Here is a 6397-nt window from a genome sequence, read left to right as displayed (position 1 = left end):
TCTCTTCTTTTCACAGCTATTTGTAAGGCTTCCTCAAACAGCCATTTTGCTTTTTTGCATTTCTTTTCCATGGGGATGGTCTTGATCCCTGTCTCCTGTACAATGTCATGAACCTCAGTCCATAGTTCATCAGGCACTCTATCTATCAGATATAGTCCCTTAAATCTATTTCTCACTTCCACTGTATAATCATAAGGGATTCGATTTACATCATACCTGAATGGTGTGGTGGTTTTCTCCACTTTCTTCAATTTAAGTCTGAATTTGGCAATAAGGAGTTCATGATCTGAGCCACAGTCAGCTCCCAGTCTTGTTCTTGCTGACTGTATAGAGCTTCTCCATCTTTGGCTGCAAAGAATATAATCAATCTGATTTCAGTGTTGACCATCTGGTGATGTCCATGTGTAGAGTCTTCTCTTGTGTTGTTAGAAGAGGGTGTTTGCTATGACCAGTGCGTTCCCTTGGCAAAACTCTATTAGCCTTTGCCCTGCTTCATTCCGTACTCCAAGGCCAAAAATTTGTCTGTTACTCCACGTGTTTCTTGACTTCCTACTTTTGCATTCCAGTCCCCTATAATGAAAAGGACATCTCTTTTGGGTGTTCTAAAAGGTCTTGTAGGTCTTCATAAAACCATTCAACTTCAGCTTCTTCAGTGTTACTGGTTAAGGCATAGGCTTGGATTACCGTGATATTGAATGGTTTGCCTTGGAAAATAGGCAGATCATTCTGTCATTTTTGAGATTGCATCCAAGTACTGCATTTCGGACTGTTTTGTTGACCATGATGGCTACTCCATTTCTTCTAAGGGATTCCTGCCTGCAGTAGTAGATATAATGGTCATCTGAGTTAAATTCATCCATTCCAGTCCATTTTAGTTCACCGATTTCTAGAATGTCGACATTCACTCTAGCCATATCCTGTTTGAGCACTTCCAATTTGCCTTGATTCATGGACCTAACATTCCAGGTTCCTATGCAATATTGCTCTTTACAGCATCAGAAAGGTCTTTACAGCATTGCTTCCATCACCAGTCACATCCACAACTGGGTGTTGTTTTTGCTTTGGCTCCATCCCTTCATTCTTTCTGGAGTTATTTCTCCACTGATCTCCAGTAGCATATTGGGCACCTACCGACCTGGGGAGTTCCTCTTTCAGTATCTTATCATTTTGCTTTTTCATACTATTCATGGGGTTCTCAAGGCAAGAATACTGAAGTGGTTTGCCATTCCCTTCTCCAGTGGACCACATTCTGTCAGACCTCTCCACCACGACCCATCCTGCCTCTTGAGAAAGCTATATGTAGGTCAGGAAGCAAGAACTGGACATGGAACAACAGACTGGTTCCAAATAGGAAAAGGAGTATGTATATTTTCACCCTGCTTATTTAACTTATATGCAGAGTACATCATGAGAAACGCTGGACTGGAAGAAGCATAAGCTGGAATCAAGATTGTCAGGAGAAATATCAATAACTTCAGATATGCAAATGACACCACCCTTATGGCAGAAAGTGAAGAAGAACTCAAAAGCCTCTTGATGAAAGTGAAAGAGGAGAGTGAAAAAGTTGGCTTAAAGCTCAACATTCAGAAAATGAAGATCATGGCATCTGGTCCCATCACTTCATGGGAAATAGATGGGGAAACAGTGGAAACAGTGTCAGACTTTATTTTGGGGGGCTCCAAAATCACTGTAGATGGTGATTACAGCCATGAAATTAAAAGATGCTTACTCCTTGGAAGGAAAGTTATGACTGACCTAGATAGCATATTAAAAAACAGAGATATTACTTTGCCAACAAAGGTCCATCTAGTCAAGGCTATGGTTTTCCAATGGTCACATATGGATGTGAGAGTTGGACTGTGAAGAAAGCTGAGTGCCGAAGAATTGATGATTTGAACTGTGGTGTTGGAGAAGATTCTTGAGAGTCCCTTGGACTGCAAGGAGATCCAACCAGTCCATCCTAAAGGAGATCATTCCTGGGTGTTCTTTGGAAGGACTGATGCTGAAGCTTAAACTCCAGTACTTTGGCCACCTCATGCAAAGAGTTGACTCAGTGGAAAAGACCCTGATGCTGGGAGGGATTGGGGGCAGGAGGAGAAGGGGACAACAGAGGATGAGATGGTTGGGTGGCATCACCGACTCAATGAACATGAGTTTGAGTGAACTCTGGGAGTTGGTGATGGACAGGGAGGCCTGGTGTGCTGCGATTCATGGGGTCGCAAAGAGTCCGACACGACTGAACAACTGAACTGAACTGACTTAACTGAAGTCAGAAAGAGAAAAACAAATATCATACATTAATGCATATATATATATGGAATCTAGGGAAAAAAAGGGTATTGAAGAACCTCTTTTCAAGGAAGGAATGGAGATGCAAATGTGAGAATGGACTAGTGGACACAGTGGGGGAGGGAGAGAGTGGGACGAATGGAGAAAGCAGCATCAACATATATATACCATCACGTGTAAAATGGATAGCTGATGAAAAGTTGCCATATAACACAGGGAGCCCCATCTGGCGCTCTGTGATGACCTAAGCGGGTGGGACAGCGGGGACGGGAGGGAGGCTCAAGAGGGATATATGTACAAATATGGCTGACTCACATTGTTGTACAGCAGAAACCAATACAACATTGTAAAAAAAATTTTTTAAATAAACAAATATAATACTATGGGCAACAAAAATAAATAAGTAAATAAAATGTTCCCAGATAGGTAGTACCCCAGGTGTCTAGCAGAAGAAAACATAAATCTTTGTTAGAGGAACTCACTTTCATCTCAGGATTCAAATAATTTCCAGCAATAAAATTCCAAAGAAAATGAACAGCAACAAATAGCAGAAACTCATCTACAAAGGAACCAGTTATTAGAATTATGAGACACAGATTATAATATATGTTTGATATATTTAGAGAAAATAATCCTGTTGCTTTTGGCTTTTTTTTTCTTGTCTTATTGTGCTGGCCACAGAACAATGTTAGGTAGAAGTGGTGATGGTGGGTATGTTTGTTTTGTTCAGAATTTTAATGCTCCACACTTTTTCTTTAGGATGATACTTATTGTGGGATTTTTGAATACCTCTCTTGATCAGGTAAAGGAAGTTCCACTTTATTGCTAATTTACTACAAGTTTTATCAAACATATGTTGAATTTTTCAAAGGTTTTTTCTGCATCTTTTGACATGATCATATGGTTTTTCTCCTTTAATCTATTACAATCAATTCCATTTCAGTTCAGTTCAGTTGAGTCACTCAGTCATGTCCGGCTCTTTGCGACCCCATGAACCGCAGCATGCCAGGCCTCTTTGTACATCACCAACTCCCAGAGTTCACTCAAACTCATGTCCATCGAGTCAGTGATGCCATCCAGCCATCTCATCCTCTGTCGTCCCCTTCTCCTGCCCTCAATCTTTCCCAGCATCAAGGTCTTTTCAAATGAATCAGCTCTTTACATCAGGTGGCCAAAGTACTGGAGTTTCAGCTTCAACATTAGTCCTTCCAATGAAGACCCAGGACTGATCTCTTTTAGGATAGACTGGTTGGATCTCCTTGCAGTCCAAGGGACTCTCAAGAGTCTTCTCCAACACCACAGTTCAAAAGCATCAATTCTTCGGCACTCAGCTTTCTTTATAGTCCAACTCTTGCATCCATACATGACCACAGGAAAAACCAGAGCCTTGACTAGACGGACCTTTGTTGGCAAAGTAATGTCTCTGCTTTTGAATATGCTGTCTAGGTTGGTCATAACTTTCCTTCCAAGGAGTAAGCATCTTTTAATTTCATGGCTGCAATCACAATCTGCAGTGATTTTGGAGCCCAGAAAAAGAAAGTCAGCCACTGTTTTGACTGTTTCCCCATCTATTTGCCATGAGGTGATGGGACATTTATTAATATTAATATTAAATTTCACTAATATTAAATTTACTTTCCTGAGATAAACCAAACTTACTTGAGGAGTTTAGCATTTATTTTACATATACTATTTTATTTGATCTAGTAGTGTTTTGTTTTGGATTTTTGCATCCTGTATTAATAAATGAAATAACCCTGATGTTTTCCTGTTTTTTGTTATTTAGGACTTGGTTTCTAAGTTATTCTAGCTTCATAGAGTGTGTTCTTGTCTCTGAAGAAGTTTGTATAAGAATAGGATGATTTGATAGTTGTAAGTTTGGTGAGACACATCTGTAAAGCCATCTGGAACTGGTGCTTTTTTGTTTTAATGGAAAGTTTTTTGTTTGGCCTTGTTTTGTTTTGTTTTACTATTACTTCTGTTTCTTTAACAAGACCTTCATTTATTTTTTTGCTGCCCTGTGTGACTTGTTTGATCTTAGTTCCCTGGCAGTGAAAGCGCTGAGTCCTAACCACTGGTGCACCATGGAATTCCCTAACAGGACTATTTACAGAACTATTTCAAGTTTTCTATTTCTTCTGCATCAATTCTAAGAATTTATATCTTGCTACGAATGTCTATTTTGTCTAAGTTTTCAAACATATTGTCATAAAGTTAATGATGAAATTCTCTTTTTATTTAAATTGGAGGATAATTGCTTTACAATGTTGTGTTGGTTTCTGCCATACAATAGTATGAATCAGTCATAACTATGTATATATATCTCCCCTCCCTCTTGAGCCTCCCTCGCACTGCCCTACCCCACCCTACCCTCTAGGTCATGACAGAGGTCATCACAGAGTGCCAGGCTGGGCTCTGTGTTGCGCAGTAGCTTCCCACTAGCTGTCTCTTTTACATAGAGTCGTGTATACACGTCAGTGCTATGCTATGCTATACACGTCAGTGCTACTTTCTCAATTTGTCCTGCCCTCTCCTTCTCACGCTGCGTCCACAAATCCATTCTCTATGTCTGCATCTCCATTCCTTCCCTGCAGAAGATAGGTTTATCAGTACCACTTTTCTAGATTTCATATATGTGTGTTGATATATGATATTTGTTGTTGTCTTTCCGACTTACTTCACTCTGTATAACAGGCTCTAGGTTACATCCACCTCACTACAATTGACTCAGATTCATTCCTTTATATGGCTGAGTAATATTCCATTGTATGTATATTATCTTTTGAATCTGCTTCCTCTGTAATTGTGCCTCCTTCATAATATGTATTCGTGCCATCTCTCTTTTTCTTGATTCTCATTGCCAGAGACTTGTCCATATTTTAATTATTGTAAAGGATATTTTTTTTTTGCTTTGTTGATCTTCTCTACTGTATCTTCTAATTTCTTGATTTCTGCCCTTATTTTTATTGTCTACTTCCCTCTATTTTCTTCAAGTCTACTCCTTCTTTAAGTCACTGCTTAAATTGGAAACGTAGTTTCTTAACTTTTGGCTTCTCCTTTTATTCTTATGTTTTTTCTTAAATGTTCCACAGTTCTTTTTTCTTGGTGCCCTGGATTTAAGTTGCTTCATGCAGTACCTTCATTGCCAAGTGTGGGTTCTTCCTCGTGGCGTGCAGGATCTTTAGTTGCAGGCATGCAGGATCTACTTCCCTGACCAGGAATCAAACCCAGGTCCCCTGCTTTGGAAGCATGGGGTCTTAGCCACTGGACCACCAGGTAAGTCCCACTTTTTCCTCTTTTTAAATATAAATAGAAAGGCTATAAATTATTCTTGGAAATTCCCTGCCAGTCCAGAGGTTATAACTTGGCATTTTCACTGCTAAGTGAGGGCCTGATTCCATCCCTGATGGAGGAACTAACATCCCACAAGCCTTGAGGCACTGAACTCCCCCCAAAAAATTACCCTTGAAAAACTATTTTCACTGCATTTCACATGTTTTCATTATCATTCAATTCTGAATATTCTAAAATTATCATTGTGATTTCTTCTTTGATCTGTGAGTTATTCGGAAGTGTGTTAATCATTTCCAAATAGCATTATTTAATGTACATTTTTGTTATTATCTTCTAACCTCATTGTATTGTAATCAAAGAATCCTGCCTGCACGATACTTATTCTTTGAAACTGCTGTGACTTAATCAATGCTTGTAAAGGTTACGTGTGTGCTTGTGGTAGTTAGTCTCCAAGGTGACCCCCCGTTATGCTCCTCTCAAGGTATTTATTCTTTTGGGTAGTCCCCTCCCACAATGAAATAGGGCTGTTATGTACAGTCAATAGGACACTGCAGAAATAACAGTATGTGCCTTCTGAAGCTACATCGTAAAACATTTCACAGTGTCTATCTTTCAGTCTGAAGTTGCTCACACTGAGGGAAGCTAGCTGCCATGTCCTGAAGACACTCAGCCCTGTGGAAAGAACTGCACGGGAAGGAACCAAAGCTTCCTTCCAACCACTAGCACCAACTTACTAGTTATGTGGGTGAGTCTGTTTAAAAGCAGATCCTCCAGCTCCAGGCAAGTCATCAGAAGACTGCAGCCACTTACAACA

The sequence above is a fragment of the Bos indicus x Bos taurus genome, chromosome 3 (assembly GCF_003369695.1).
Source record: "Bos indicus x Bos taurus breed Angus x Brahman F1 hybrid chromosome 3, Bos_hybrid_MaternalHap_v2.0, whole genome shotgun sequence".
In the NCBI taxonomy this organism is placed as follows: domain Eukaryota; kingdom Metazoa; phylum Chordata; class Mammalia; order Artiodactyla; family Bovidae; genus Bos; species Bos indicus x Bos taurus.
Note: the sequence above shows the minus strand (reverse complement) of the source record.